The sequence below is a fragment of the Arachis hypogaea genome, chromosome 8 (assembly GCF_003086295.3).
Source record: "Arachis hypogaea cultivar Tifrunner chromosome 8, arahy.Tifrunner.gnm2.J5K5, whole genome shotgun sequence".
In the NCBI taxonomy this organism is placed as follows: domain Eukaryota; kingdom Viridiplantae; phylum Streptophyta; class Magnoliopsida; order Fabales; family Fabaceae; genus Arachis; species Arachis hypogaea.
Window position 1 is genome coordinate 11,896,616 of NC_092043.1, and position 17,617 is coordinate 11,914,232.

Consider the following 17,617-nt stretch of genomic DNA (forward strand, 5'->3'; position numbering starts at 1 on the left):
TTTTACAGACACATAAAGTACAGCTATATATAGCCAAAAAAAAGAAGAAAAAAATATATTAGTTACTTCTTTATATTCTATTATACAGCTATAATCCATTAGTGTCACACAATACTCAATAAAACAGAAAGTACCTGAAAGAATTAGTAATATTCACACATTAATAGATTTCCTCAAGCTGGGAGTGTACAAATTATACATTCTAAATTTACTACATATTTCTTCAAAAGGACCTGGTGGAAGTGCCTTTGTAAGGACATCAGCAAGTTGTTCTCTTGATGGAATTGGCATGAGTTTTAAAGAATCGTCTTGAACTTTTTCTCTAATTTTGTGACCATCAATCTCAATGTGTTTTGTCCTTTCATGAAACACTGGGTTAGCCGCAATAAATCTAGCAGATTGGTTATCACAAAATAATGTCATAAGGTCTGTTAACTTGATTTTGAAGTCATTTAAGATGTATATGCAAGAGCCATTGCTCGATATTTCGCCTCCAAAAATGATCGAGCAACTATTTGCTGTTTTTTACTTTTCCAGGATACCAAAGATCTTCCAAGAAAGAAGCAATATCCAGACACTGATCTTTCCGGACAGGTACCCCAATCAGAATATGAGAAACTACGGAGGGACAAGTCACAAACATACTCAAAAAGTAATCCCTTTCCAGGAGCTCCTTTAAGTACTTCAACACATGTAAGGCTGCTTTGAAGTGCTCATCTGTGGAACAATCTAGAAATTGACTTAACTTGCTAACAGCAAAGCTTATGTCAGGCCTAGTATTAGTGAGGTATATCAACCTTCCAATGAGTCTTCTATATGGCTTAGCATCATTCAATAATGTTTCTGATGATTTCGAGAGATGAATTGAATAATTCATAGGTGTGCTAACTAGTTTTGAATCTAATAATCCATATTTTTTTAGGAGATCAAGAGTATACTTCTTTTGATACAAAGATATTCCCCTTTTACTCCTTGCAACTTTCATGCCCAAGAAAAATTTTAGTTCGCCTAAATCTTTAATTTTCAACAAAGTGTTGAATTTCATCTTCACACATTGGATCTCTTCTATGTCATCCTCCGCTAGAACCAAATCATCGACATAGACAATAATAGAAGTGAAATCTGTTGGAGAAGATTTGGTGAAAAGGGAATGATCTGTCTTTGATTGTGAGTAACTTGAAGTAATCAAGATAGAGTATAACTTAGAGTTTCACTGACTACTTGCTTGCTTAAGGCCATATAAGGATAGTTCCAACTTGCAAATCATGCCTGGTTGTGCATTTAAACCAGGGGGCAACTTCATATAGACTTCTTCAGGTAGATCACCATGAAGAAAGGCAGCTAAAGGTATCAACATAGTCATACCCTTGTGTTTGAGTGAAGCCCTTGACCACAAGCCTTGCTTTGTGTCTCTCTATAGTCCCATTAGAGTTATACTTGGTTTTAAAAACCCATTTACATCCGGTTGCATGCTTCCCTTTCGGTAGAATAGTGAGTTTTCAGGTCTTGCTTTCCTCCAATACTTCAAGCTTAGCTTTAATTGCTTTCTGCCAACAATAACTCAGAATAGCCTGCTCATAGTTCTTTGGCTCCGAATTTGTGAAAATTGTAATGGAAAGTGCTTTGTGTGATTGTGACAGAGAATTGTAACTCAATTAATTGAAAAGAGAATACTTTTTGTGATTGATGATTGGATCATGCTATCAGAGACCGTGGTTTACAGACATTCATAATCATCAAGGTATCTTGGCTTATGTCTTTCTCTAAGAGATCTTTTTAGTGAAGGAGGTGAATTAGTATTAGTGGGTTGGGAATTAGATGAATTTTCATCATATAATGGTGTAGTACATGATGCTGGTGCTGTTGGTAAACTCAAAAAAAATGGGTAAGGTTGGCTGTGATTGGACATCAATTGTGTTAGAAGGAGTGTTTGTCACTCTATGTTGAATGGGATGTAAATCTAAGGTATGAGAAGATTGTGCTACTATCAAAGACATTTATAGGATCATGATTATGTAATGTAAGTTTAGTGTCTTGATTAGAATTGGAAATATATTCAAATAATTGATAAGAAACTTGATTATTCTTATATGGAAAGAAATTTTCATAAAAAATTATATTTTTAGATATGAAAAATTATTTGTTATCTTTGTTCATCAAAAGATATCTTTTTGTTCCTGGTTTAAAGCTAAGAAAAATACATTTTCTTTCTCTTTTATCCAATTTCTTTCTATTTGCAACTAAAGTTAAAGCAAATGCAAGACATCTAAAGATTTTAAAGTGTTGAATATTTGGCATTTTACTAAAAAGAATCTGATAAGGACTTTTATTATTAATAGATGAACTAGGCACTCTATTGAGAATATGTGCAGCATGAGATGCAGCATGTCTCCAAAAAATTTTAAGAAGATGAGCCTTAAAAATGAGTGCTCTAGCAATATTTAAAATATCTTGATGTTTTTGTTCTACAATTCTATTTTGTTGAGGTGTTTCAACACATGAAGTTTGATGAATTATTTCCTGTTTTTCATAAAAAGAATTTATGATGAATTTAACTCCATTATCAGTTCTGATATTTTTTATTTTTGTTTGAAATTGAGTTTCAATTAGTTGCACAAATTGTTGGATAAAAAAGAAATTTTACTTTTATTTTTCATAAAAAATAGCCAAGTGAACCTGTTTTTATCTACTACTATTATTAAAAAATATTTATGACCAGTAAAAGATGGAGTAGAAATAGGTCCCCAAATATCTATGTGCACTAAATCAAATAAATTGACAGATTTTGTTTGACTCAAATAAAAAGGCAATCTTCTTTGTTTTGCATAATGACATGGTTCACAAGGTTCATCTTTTAATGGACATACAATAAAATGATAACTCTTTTTCATTTCTTGTAACCTATCAATTGAGACATGTCCTAACCTATAATGCCAAGTTTTATGATTTATAGTGTCTGTGATAGCAGCAACACTAACTGAATCGCTGGTGTTGACTAGTACTCTATTCTTTGCTTCTAAGTTGACATAAGTTGCATCTGTATTGAAGATATACAAGTTACCTTTTTGTCTAGCATGACCAATCATCTTCAAAGAAAGATTGTCCTATATCTCACAGTGTGTATTGTTAAATAAAAATTGACAAGATAAAAAATTAGTTGCTTCAGACACAGATATGAAATTAAAATTGAAAGAGGCACATATAACACATTTGTAAGGTAAAAATCACGGGTTAAAATTATAGTTTCACTAATTATTGCTGTGGTCTCAGTTCCATTTTAACATTTGATTAACACAGAATCTATTGTGTGATGAGAGTGAAAAGTATCAAGAGAAAAAGTAACATGTGCAATGGCATCAGTGTCAATTATCTAGTCATGTGTATACAAAGAAATGTGAGAAATTGATAAAATATGGTGTATACCTGCTGAAGAAGCTATCACTGTGTTTATGACTTGTGTTTGAAGAGAACTATGAGCAGGATCACCTTTATGTTGTTGGAATAGAGAAATCAATGCTTGTTTTTTATCTTCGGAAAACAAGTTATCTAGACTTTTACTATTCTCCTCTTGAGTTGAACGCACATCAAGTACATTGCCATCTCCACATGTTTTCTCAGCAACAATCATATTGTTCACATTTGCTACTCCAAATTTCTTTTGCAAATGAGGAGAAAATCCATGCTTATGGTAGCAGGTCTCTATGGTGTGACCAACCTTCCCGCAATGAGAACGATTTCTCATCATTCCTCTTCCACTACTAACTCTGCCTCGGCCTCGTCCACGTCCGCCTCTACCACCTCGATTTGTGATACCAAAATTTGCATTCAAGGTCATACTAAATCTTCTGTTGTTTTCATTGTCAGATCCTCTAATATTGACAGCATTAATAACTGACATCCTTTCTTCACTTTGATCTGAGTTGGTTAATTGTCTTTCTTGTTGCAAAAGCAAAGAATAGATGAAATTCACAGTGGGCAATGGCATCATCAACATAATATGTGATTTCACTGTTGTATACTGCTCAATTTAACCCTCTCAAAATTCTAAAAGCATGTTTTTTATCTCTATATTCTCTGATGATCTTCAGTCCACATGAGCATGATGCTCCACAGGCACAGGATGAAATTGGATTGAACTCATCAAGATCTCCCTGTTTCATCGCAAACATCTTTTCTTGAAGATCAGCTATCCAAAACAAATCACCTTCATAGAATCTGTGCTTGAGATCGTTCCAGAGTTCTGAGGCCACGTTACACCAAAGAACACTCTGAAGAATCTCTGTGCTCGGGAAGAATGCAACCATGATAGTACAAAGATGTTGCATCTGTCCCAGGCTTCATAGGTTGAATCAGTTTTCTTAAGTTTTAAAATGCTTTCATCAATGAATCCCAACTTGTTCTTCGATTTGATGGATAGCCAAACCGATCTCACCCATGAGTGATAATTTCGAGTTGTAAGAGGCGTTTGAGTTAGTGATAAACCTGGACTTTCATTTGGATGGAGGTAGAAAGAACTTGTCTGACCTTGAATCGGGTTCAATGTTGATCTTCCTACCTGCGTTTGAACGCTGACAAGTTGATTCATCAATCTTGTGATATTTTGTAAATCACTCAGTGAAAAGGAATGTGAGAAATTGATAAAATATGGTGTATACTTGCTGAAAGAGCTATCACTGTGTTTATGACTTGTGTTTAAAGAGAACTATGAGCAGGATCACCTTTAGTTGTTGGAATAGAGAAATCAATGCTTGTTTTTTATCTTCGGAAAACAAGTTATCTAGACTTTTACTATTCTCCTCTTGAGTTGAACGCACATCACGTACATTGCCATCTCCACATGTTTTCTCAGCAACAATCATATTGTTCACATTTGCTACTCCAAATTTCTTTTGCAAATGAGGAGAAAATCCATGCTTAAGGTAGCATGTCTCTATGGTGTGTCCAGCCTTTCCGCAATGAGAACAACTTCTCATCATTCCTCTTCCACTACTAACTCTGTCTCGGCCTCATCCACATCTGCCTCTACCACCTCGATTTGTGATATCAGAATTTGCATTCAAGGTCATACCAAATTCTCTGTTGTTTTCATTGCCAGATCCTCCAATATTGAAAGCATTAATAACTAACATCCTTTCTTCACTTTGATCTGAGTTGGTTAATTGTCTTTCTTGTTGCAAAAACAAAAAATAGATGAAATTCACAGTGGGCAATGACATCATCAATATAATATGTGATTTCATTGTTGTATACTGCTCAATTTAACCCTCTCAAAATTCTAAAAGCATGTTTTTTATCTCTATATTCTCTGATGATTTTCAGTCCACATAAGCATGATGCTCCACAGGCACAGGATGGAATTGGATTGAACTCATCAAGATCTCCCTGTTTCATCGCAAACATCTCTTCTTGAAGATCAGCTATCCGAAACAAATCACCTTCATAGAATTTATGCTTGAGATCGTTCCAGAGTTCCGAGGCTACATTACATCAAAGAACACTCTGAAGAATCTCTGTAGGATCGGGAAAGAATGCAACCACGATGGTACAAAGGTGTTGCATCTGTCCCAGGCTTCATAGGTTGAGTCAGTTTTCTTAAGTTTCAAAATGCTTTTATCAATGAATCTCAACTTGTTCTTCGATTTGATGGATAGCCAAACCGATCTCACCCATGAGTGATAATTTCGAACTGTAAGAGGCGTTTGAGTTAGTGATAAACCTGGGCTTTCATTTGGATGGAGGTAGAAAGGACTTGTTTGACCTTAAATTGGGTTCAATGTTGATCTTCCTACCTGCGTTTGAAGGCTGGCAAGTTGATTCATCAATCTTGTGATATTTTGTAAATCACTCAGTGAAAATGTTTGCAGTTGTGAATTTTTTGGATTATCCACTCCAGCTTCTCGATCTGCCATGGATGTTACAGAAAGAAGGGGGTAAAGTTCACACTTCTTGCTTAATAATATTTGCAGCTCTTGCACGCTCACCGCACCATGATGAAATTCGTTCTGAGCTGCAAATTTCTTAGTGAAAAGCAAGTTAAAGAAGAGAGAAATGTGTTTATTACATTAGTGAAAATCACTCTTTTACAGACACAAAAAGTACAACTATATATAACCAAAAAGAAAGAAGAAAGAAAAAAAAATATACTAGCTACTTCTTTATATTCTATTATACAGCTATATATAATCCATTAGTGTCACACAATACTCAATAAAACAGAAAATACCTGAGAGTACTAGTAATATTCACACATTAATACACTAATAGCTATATATATATATATATATATATATATATATATATATATATATATATATATATATATATATATATATATATATATTATATTTAATTCATTCTTAAGATAAATTTCAGTTCATTAATTAGATATAGGCATACTGTAAGTTAACTACTACTCTTCATGGAAGAGACATTCCTTTAATAGTGTAAATCAAATTCTGTGCAATTAGTTTGTCAATGTCTTTCTATTATATGTTGTCTAGCTTGATCCATTAGAATAGTACAACCAAATAGCTTTAATGAAGCAGCCCAGATTTAGTTGAGTTGTTGTTAGGAATCCCATTAAAAGCACTGTCAACGGGAGTCAAACTAACATTGCTACGTGGTGATAAGCTTTTAGGTTTCTGAGTGTCAACGTTAGGCTTTGGCAACATAACATTTAACTTTGATCCTATATTATTCTCAAAAGAATTACCAATAGACAGAAAAGGATTAATCCAAAAGATGGGGTAAGTAGGTACAGAAAATAGAGGATATCTGGCCTGCATGCTACAAAGAAAAGGAGTGTCATAACTATTCAACAATGGTGGATTCAACAGTCTCATTGCTGAATCAAGAATAGGAAGTCTTGACAAGAAAAAGGAGGATTCTCCCACTTCATTAGGGAAAACCTCATAATCATGTATAATTATGAACGTCTTTGTTGGGAAAATAGTTGAGAAAGTAAAGATACGTCAGAAAGAGACTTCCACCTACCATAAACTAACAAGTTCAAGATGACAGAATCATCCCATGTAATCTATGATATTATTCCAAAAAAAAATAAGTTTATGATAACGTTAGTTTTAGTAACTAAAAGTGACATAAATTTGATTAACAAGTCAAATACTAATACATATCAAGAAAATTAAATATTACTCTCTTATAATTTCTTATGATTATTTTTATCAAAATAATTTTATATAATTATTTTTATAGTTATATAAAATAATTTTAAAAAATAACACCAAAATATTTTTAATTATATTTATAATTATTATTTTATTATTTTATTATTTTTTAAAGGTGTAAGTTCAAATGATTTTAATACATGAAAAATTAACTGAGTTCAACTTATATGATCTTTTTTTATATTTTTTATTTTATTTTTTTATTTCATTTTTTATAATTATTCATATACACCAGTTTTTTTATTGCGAAAACATATTGATAGCTTGCCCTCTATTCGTGTCCTAGTTAGTCAGATATATAGATTTGCCACTATCAATCGTCTCTTACTTTAAGCTTTACTCAAGTTAGTTTTTACTATTTCAAAAGTTTATTTAGTGAATTTAAAGGACTACTTTAAAGATTTTAGTCTTATTTTATTTAAATTTGAGAAGAATTTATTAAGTAAGTATAGACCAATTTTTTTTATCGATGATAATTTTAAATTTAATTTTAGTTTTATCGATAAAATTATTTAAAAAAGTTAGAATTTGTCAGAAAATATTTAATTTTAAATTTAATTTTACGATAAAATTATTAAAAAAAGTTAAAATAATTTTAATTTTATCGATAAAATTATTAAAAAAAAGTTAAAATCTGTAAGTAAAATTTTAAATTTAATTTTAATTTTAATTTTACGATAAATTATTTAAAAAAGTTAGAATTTGCAAATAAAATTCTGTTAAAAAAAATTTCTTTATAATCTATTATTTTTTAATAGTGACATATAGTTTTAATACATATGTACATAGTCACCAAAATATGTACATAATTTTTTAACACTGAAATTTCAATCAAGACAAAGTTGTTTTTGCTAGAATTTTTATTTTACACTGATCTTTTCAAGTAATTTCTTCGGTGACATAAAAAAAATATACAAAGATATATATAGTAAATATTTTTTATATTTTCTTAAAACTCCACAAAAGTTTCTAATCATTGTCCTAACATTTTTTTGGGAAATGGAGATGAAAATCGCGGAGAAAATTTTGGATTGAGGATGAAGACTTTTTTTTTGCCCGTAATTTTTTTCCGGAAATTATTATAGGTATATTAATTAATTTAGTGCTTCAAATAGAAGTATTGCTGTGATAACAATTCTAATGCTTGATATTTAAAATGTATTTCAAATGAAAATTATGCAATATCCACAATACTTGTTTTATGTTTAAAAGTATTACACATATTTTATTTAAAATTTAATAACTTAACATTTACTAAATTATAATGTGTTATGATATAAGATAATTAAAAATATTAAATTTATTTTATTTTAATTAACTAAAATTAATAAAAAAAACTGCCCCATAGTAATGTTACTTACAACATTTTTTCACTTTAAAACTTTTGTTTGTAATACCAAAAAAAAAAAATGTTTGTACACTGCTGCTTCACTTCAAGGTCATCATGCAACAGCATCTATCATGTGTCAGTTACCTGTATACAAATATTAAAAAGTTTAAACAAAAAGTCTAGTCGTAAAACATATGAATGCCAATCATAGAAGTGGAGAACCATGGAATGACTTTATTAATTACAAAAAAAAGAAAAAAAAATCCCAACAACACAGAAGGATAAAAGTGAAACAATTAATTCATTATGAATGGAAACTAATCTAACAAGCATTACAAGCATCCTCATGAGCTAGATAATCCATTTCTTCGGTACAGAAATTATCAACTACAAACTAATAGCAGTTTTTTTTTTAATTTTTATATATATTTAATTCATTCTTAAGATAAATTTCAGTTTATTATTCAAATATAGGACATACCTGTACAGCTAGATGTTACTCTTCATGAAGGAGACATTATTTTATTGTTTGTTATCTTCTCCTCCAACATTGCTATCGTCATCAATTATTTTATCAGAAGCTTGATCTGTTTGAATAGTACAACCAAATAATTGAAATGAGGTTGCTCCAGTTTTGGTTGAGTTGCTTTTAGGGATTCCATCAACGGGAGTCGAACTAGACTTGTTATGTTGTGATAAGTTTTTAGGTTTATGAGTGTCAATGTTAAGCTCGGGCAACATAGTATTTAACTTCGATCCAATATTATTCTCAAAGGAATTATCAATAGATAGAGAAGGGTTTCGCGGTTGCGACGCAGCTTGGTCGATGTGTTCACTACTGGTGCCTTCGCAGAGATTCCAGCACATGCGCGCCAGAATTTGGCGGGAATTGGTGTTGGCCGCGGTGGCAATGATGAGGATGGAGCACTTCGGCGAGGCATGGCTGATCCGAAGAAAAACTTAGTTGCTAAAAAGGTATGTGTGTTTGTGATGAGAGAGTGATCATTGTACGTGGTTTTGAATCAAACCATGCAGTCTCTTATATAGCTACGACCTTTGTGTGTGGTTAGTTAGAAGCACACACTCAAAAACCAAAATGAAATTCAATTGAAGCCAATGGTCTAAGCGTACAATATGTACAATGGAGGTTTAGGAAGTATTAGAGATATGATCATTAGTGTTACATTGTCCTGTCAGGTTACGCTTGTGGGACGAGTGGGTTCATGACATGGTATTAGAGTTCTAGATCCGAAAGGTTAAGAGTTCGATTTTTGGTGAACTCCAAAATTAACTTAGGTTTTTAGGATGAGTGATTTTATGATAAGAGATGTTTATTATCTCTGGTATTCGAATGGTTATTCTGAATAGTGTGGGTGATTAATTGATTTAATACATGAAAAATTAACTGAGTCAAAATTCAAATTTCTTTTAGTAACCAACTACAACTAATGGTAAGACAGGATGACAATTTAAATTTTAACATGTTATCTTTTTCTAGGTGTAAATCTTGTTCTTTGACCAATTTGATTTTGAATTTAAACTATAGTAATAATTAAGTAACTTTTAAATATTATTATTTATTCATTTTTTTAAAAAAATAAAAAATAAAAAATAAATAACTTTGTTGATTTTTTGAATAATTAATACGTAAAAGTAAGTATTTAAATTAATTAAATAATAATAAATCTTTAAAAGAATTACATTGCTTAATAAAAAGGCTTACAGGAGAAACCCAAGGCGGCCCAATAGAGACAATAGTTTTTCTATTAGCCCAATGTGAAGTAGCTTTAAAGGTACAAAGGAAAAAAGCAAAATACTGATAATTATATTCCATCTTTACTATAATAAGTAATTATCTTAATAAAAATACGTTAATTTTGAAAGAAAATTACCGATTAATATGAAAATGAATTATTCTGAACAGATCAGTATTTTAGTAGTAAGATTGAAGGAACTTGACAACTTGTAATTCAAGCATTGCAAACAGATCACTAATCAATTAATATTGTAACAGATCAAATCAAAGAAAAAAAACAAGAGGCAATAAGAGTTAACTTGCTACAAATGACCCGCTATACAAGTTGACTATACTACTGTTACCTCATCAAAAAAGCACATATAGTATGACCAAATTAATTAATTAATATAATCTGTTATTTATTGTATATCATTTATTATATCTAGTATTTATTATCTATTATATATAATTAAAGAGTTTAATTAATATGTATACTAAAAATATACGTCAAAATTATTATAATAGGAAACTTAGGTATACAAGTTGTTTAAAAACTAAATTTATCATATTATAACTTTTTTAATACAACAGATGAAATTGTATTTTTTTTATATCTATAAAAATTGCTATCGAGTCTAGTGATTTTCAATTGAATGTAATCTACTATAGGTGTAGCTATTTACGTAAAATATTGTACTGTAAAAAATCGTTACACTCTAGCAAGAAATTGTGCTAACCAAAAACGACAAATGGCTATAGCGATTTCTAGAAAAATACTACCTTGTATAAATTGTGGCACACAATAGCTATTTATACATAAGACTACATGAGAAGATTGAAGGTTTAAAACCATTAATATAATCAATTCAACTAAAAAAGCTATAGCTATTTTTTGAAGATTGAACGTAATATTATTATATGTATATAACTTGGTATGTCCAAGCATGCAACTTTTCAATTCATTGAGAACTACATTAAAAAATGATGATGATACTATTTTATAGTATTTAATTTGTTCAAATAAATTACTTGTAGAATAATATCTAACAAGGCCAACATATTTTTATTCTAATAATTTTCTATGTCACTTTTTTTCTATCAAATGTATTCATAGTTTGGTGTATGCTAACAAACAGATAATTTTTTAGATTTAATAAAATATAGTTAATTTATATTTAAAGTGTAATTATTGTACTGCATTAAGAAAAGAGAATAATGAAGTTGTATTTTAAATTTCATTATTTTATTTAAATTATGATTAAGGATTCGTTTTACAGTAGTGTAAAAAAATTAATATAAAATAAAATTATTTAACTTAACCACAATTTGTAGGACAGTTATATATTTAACCTGTCTGAATAAACTCTAAATTAAAGAATTAAGATATTTTATTTTTTCAAACATTACATTTTCTTACAACTCAATATAAAAAAATAAAAAATAAAAGAATATTGATTTGATTGCTATGTTAAATAAAACCATTCAAAAGTTTATACAATTTTTTATCAAAATAAAAGTTTATTATTATTCTATTTTTATTATTAAATTTGTATTTAACATTATGTAGTATGAAACCTTAGTTTTAATTTTTATTTTTTTATATTTGATTTTATTTTTATATAAGTTGCTATTTTTTTTTATAGTACAACAAATTCTAGACCCCAATAAAAGAGAAAGGAGTTTTAATAGGAGTAGCAAAAATAAAAAAACAACAAAATATACATGACACATATTTTATATCGGTGGTCTATCTTCACCTACCATAATATATACAATAAAATACCAACCACTAACTATATAATAATTTTTTTGCATTCTATTAAAATTATTGTAAATTATAATTTTATTGAAAGATATTTGTTATCATCATTTTTTTTTGTGTCTAAACATGGAAAGAAATAAAGCAAACACTATCCTATATCCGAGCGGATGATTTGCTGAAGATCAACACAAGACTCAGACCAAATAACATGATTAGAGTTACTCTTGGCACCATATTTAGCCATCCAATCCGCAGCTCTATTTGCTTCTCGGGACACACATTCAACGTGAACAAGCCAAGGACGAGATAAAAGCCCCTGAATCTTGTGAACCAAATCTGTAACTTCAGATGAATACCCACTTGTAAACTCATGCATGATGAGCAGAATGTCAAGGCAATCCGTTTCGCATATAATATCCTTTAAACCGCAATCCCAAGCTAAAACCAGCCCCCTCCAAGCAGCAAATAATTCACATCTGATGATAGACCAAGGGCGAATGCTTCCACAGCAGTCCGAGATCCAATCTCCCTTAGAATCTCTAATAATGCATCCAAATCCAGCTAAATTTGAATCCATATATAAGCTTGTATCACAATTAACTTTAAAACTATTTCCTACCAGTGGTTTCCAACACACGCAATTTCGGAGAGACCTAAAGACATTGTTTCGATTCCTGTAAACCTGTAAGTCCTTGGCGGTAATTCTGGCCAAGGCAACAACCTTGTGGTCTGTCCAAGGGTTGTCAGTATTGAATATGTCATTGCACCTATCTCCATACCCACCAAAGCACTACACCAAAGGACACCTCATTGTTAGCCAAGGCCTTCCAAAATCACTCTTCAAGAGCAGTACCAGTCGTCGAGTCCAGGATACTAGGATCCAACATATGCCAATTTGCCTTTGATCGTTCACAGTCTCTAAGGCAATGCTTCATAGTCTCCTGCGTCTTGTTACATCTCTTACACATATCTGAAGAAGCTAAATGCCGCTTGAATCGAAAGGTCTCAGTTGGTAGAGCATCATGTAAGCTAAGCCACATAGTAAATTTGAACTTCTCTGAAATGTTTGTATTCCACAACCAACCACTTCCAATTACTATTGGCATTCCAATTTTATGTTTTCTTTAATAACCATCTATAACCCTCCCTTGCACTATACTTTTTTGTTGTTGCAGGCCACCACTCCCACTATGGCTCCAACTCAGTCAAACTAGGATATCTCATACCATAAATAAACTGCTTAATCTCATGCGGAATAGGCGTGGTAAGACTATCAACCTCCCAAGACACCCCTTTTCACAAGTCAGCCACCATGAAATCTGATTCAAAAATATGTACATAAGGAACAAGGTTGCAAAGTTTACCAAAAGGAGTCCACTCATCATACCAAACTGATTTGTGGACATCTCCAATATTCCAATGAAGTTCTTCCTTGAGATGCTCATAGGCACGCACTAACAATGTTCTTCCAGGTAGCCGATGAAGAATTTCTACTGTTTTCGTTCATACCAGATTGACTCCTGAGATATTTATGCTTCAGTACATGCACCCATAACTTCTCACTATTATTTAGATAATCCCATACCAACTTTCCCAGAAGCGCTATGTTAGCACAGGAAGTATCCCTAATACCCAATTCTCCTGCCCTTTTAGGAGTTATGGCGACCTCCCACCTAACCAGAGGCAGCCCTTTGCCGATCGCTTGGCCTTTCCACAAGAACTGTCTCATCAAGAAATCAATTTTATTACATGCATACTTCGAGAGAAGAGAAATTTGCATTTCATAAACTGGGATAGAAGCCATAACCGATTTAACAAGACAAAGCCTCCCTGCCTTATTCAGCAGGTATCCTTTCCAACTGGAGAGCTTCCTCGAATTTTTTCAATAACCTCCTGAGCTGTCTTCCTGAAAGCTCTGACATGACCGATGTTAATTCCTAGGTATTTACCCAAATCATTGTAAAACCGGATGTTAAAGACCCTTGAGCAGGGACGGATCCAGAAAGTTTAGTATGGAGGGACCGAATTTTAAATAAAATTTTTTCCATTTCATAAAAATAATTGACATATAGTTATTAGAGTTAGTTTTTCAAAAAATTTATCAATATATATATATATATATATATATATATATATATATAAAATAATAAATAATATAAAATTAGAGCTCATATAAATAGAAATAATAAGAATTTTATAAATAATACAATAACATATACAAAGGATAAAGTTGGTAAAAAGTAAATAAAAGGTTAGTATCTATGGCTAAAAGCCCGTTAAGAAAACGCAGAAGCTAAAAATAGTTGCTTCTTGTAAACGCTGGTTTTGGCAGCAGAATCACTTCTGCGTTCATGAAAAAAAAAATTGCCAAACCAAAAGTTGAAACTTTCAAGAAATTTAAACGTGCTTCTTCCCTTCCAACGGGTTTCCCAAACACACCCTAACAACTTGTCAAGTTCTTCAAATTCTATCTTCCCCAATCGTTGCTCTTCTTGTGGCACATGAACAAGTTTCGTTTCTTATAATTAATCCTCATATATCATAAAAACTTGTGATATTAAAAGGTCAAATTAATAATTAGGAGCCACTCAGATAAAGAGGTCTAAAATATGTTTTTAAAGATATTTTTTAGTAATTAAAATTTAATACATATAATCGATTAAATCGTATTATTTTTGTCAAAATTAGGTTAGACAAATTGATTTGACCGAAAAAAAATAATAAATCAAATTTTGAATTGATCTAAATTAATATTATTTTTTTATAAAAAATAACTACAATATTTTATTATTTTTGTCAGCGTTTGAATAATTCAGAGACGTTTTTAGTGATTAATCCTTGGTATTACAAACAAAATTTTTAAAGTGAAAAAAAAAAGTTGTAACTGTAGTAATATTAATATGTGGGCAGTTTTTTCTGTTGTGACTTATTCTCTTTCCCATCTCCATTTTCTCAAGGAGAAAATATTTTTTCCATCCTCGACTTTGACGGGATATATAATATAACCGTATAGATCTTCATTAAAATTATTCTATTCAATAAAAATTATATTAATTTTAGTTAATTAAAATGAAATAAAAATTTAATATTTTTAATTATCTTATATCATAACACGTTATAAATTAAGTATAAATGTTAAATTATTAAATTTTAAATAAAATATGTGATATATTTTTAAACATAAAACAAGTATTGTGAATATTACATAATTTTCATTTGAAATACATTCAAGCATTAGAATTGTTATTACTGCAATAGTTCTATTTGAAGCACTAAATTAATTAATATACCTATAATAATTTTCGGGAAAAAGATTACGGGTGAAAAAATTTCAACCTCAATCTAAAATTTTCTCTGCGATTTTCATCTCCATTTCCAAAAAAGAATGTTAGGACAATGATTATTAGAAACTTTTGTGGAGTATTAAAAATATAAAAAATATTTACAATATACATATATATTTGTATATTTTTCTTTTATATCACAAAAGAGATTACTTGAAGAGAACGGTGTAAAATGAAAATTATAGCAAAAACAATTTTGTCTCGATTGAAATTTCAGTCGTTAGAAAATTATGTACATATGTATTGAAATTATAAGTATTTTCTATTAAAAGCAATGTTATTTAAAGTTTTAAACATTTGATATTCTGAAGGACATGGTTCACTTAACAGATTTTTTTTAAATATTATTCTCGATATAAATTGATCACTAGTTAAGGAGAATGAGTATCTCCTACTCAAATTAATCACTGTTATAATTTATTAGTTCTTAAAAGAATAAAATATTAAATGATGCATACACTTTAATTGTATTCTTTTAGTAAATATTTCAAAATAAAATGATAGAATATGACACATAGACAAAATATAAAAATGATGGGTATGTCTAAAACGAGCTCAACAGTTATGTGCTTATTGAATGAGCACATTTATATAGGTCATTAGATTTTATTAGATGAAAATCAAAGGCTAATATAAAAGAAGAGCATTCCAGTACATAAATAAATACTTTAAATGACAATACTTTAAGATCCAATTTGGATAACCAACTTAATTAAGCTCCTTTTGATAAAATAACTTAAACAATAAATGTCTCTATTAAAAGTAACTTATAAATAAGTTATTTTGTGTTTGGATTTTTAACTCTAAAATTACTTATTTTATAGAAATGTGATGAAAAATAGAAGTATTATGAGAGAAGTCATTTTTTTTTAATTTCTCTATAAGTTCCTAAATAGTTTTTAGAAAGTTATAATTTGATTTTAAAAATTGCACTAGACATTTACTACTTTTCATAAGTTAAAAGTTAAAAAAATTACTTCTAAAATTTTCCAAACAGATCCTAATACACAATACTTTAAACGGGAACAGAATCTTTGATTCTTAAATAATTAAATATAAAATATATAAATATAAAATATATGAGTATTTTTTATTTAATAAAATTAATTATTATGCAAAACTTTTTTATAATATTAAAAAATTATATTAAAATAATATTTTAAACTGTAACATAAAAATATAAAATTATTAAAATTTTATTTTATATTACTTGATAAATAATTAGATTATTATATTCAAAATTTATTAACTAATTATTTTTATTAAAGATATTATTATATAATATAATTTTTTATAAAAATATTTTAAAAAAATAATTTATTTAAAATATTATTTATAATATATAAAAATATTAATTTTTTTATTTTTTAATTTAGAAAAAACAGAATAAATAATATAATTTTAAATATATACCTAAATAAAAAAGTTAATATTTTCATATATTATATATAAGATTTTAAATAAATTTTACTTTTACAAATATTTGATAAAAAATTATATTATATAATAATAAATTTAACAAAGTAATTAGTTAATAAATTTTAAATATAATAAACTAATTATTTATCAAGTAATATAAAATAAATTTTATTTATTTTATATTTTTATATTGTAGTTTAAAATATTATTTTAATATTATAAAAAAAATTTGTATAATAATTAATCTTAATGAATAAAAAAATTTATATTTTTTATTTTTTTATTTTATATTTTTTAGAACAAAAAATTTCTATCTTTATATAATAAAATATGTGATAATTTTCTTATATATATATTAGGGGTGGTAAACGGGTCGAATTCGTCAGGCCGACCCCGTCGAACCCGCTAAAAAAGGTGGGTTGGACTAGAATTTGGGAATTGTCAAATTAAAAAAATTCGCCAAATTATAAATATATGTTTCAATTATGTGACTTTATTTATTTTATTTTACAATTTCGTATATATGTTCAAATGATGTGATTTATTTTTTAAAATAAAAATGGTTCTATTGACAAATATTATTTTAAACAATTTTATTGAAGTTAAAAATTTAAAAAAAAGATAATAAAAAAATTATATTATAATTTGACTATTTTTTATTTGTATTTAATTATTTAATTATTATTTTTTTGTTAATTTTAATTAATTTTATTTTAAAAAAACAAAATCAAACGGCTAGCATTTTCTACCCACTCTAGTTGGCGGGGGCGGGTAAATCTATTATAGTATAACTATTTAAAATATCATTTTAATATTAAAAAAAAAGTTTGCATAAAA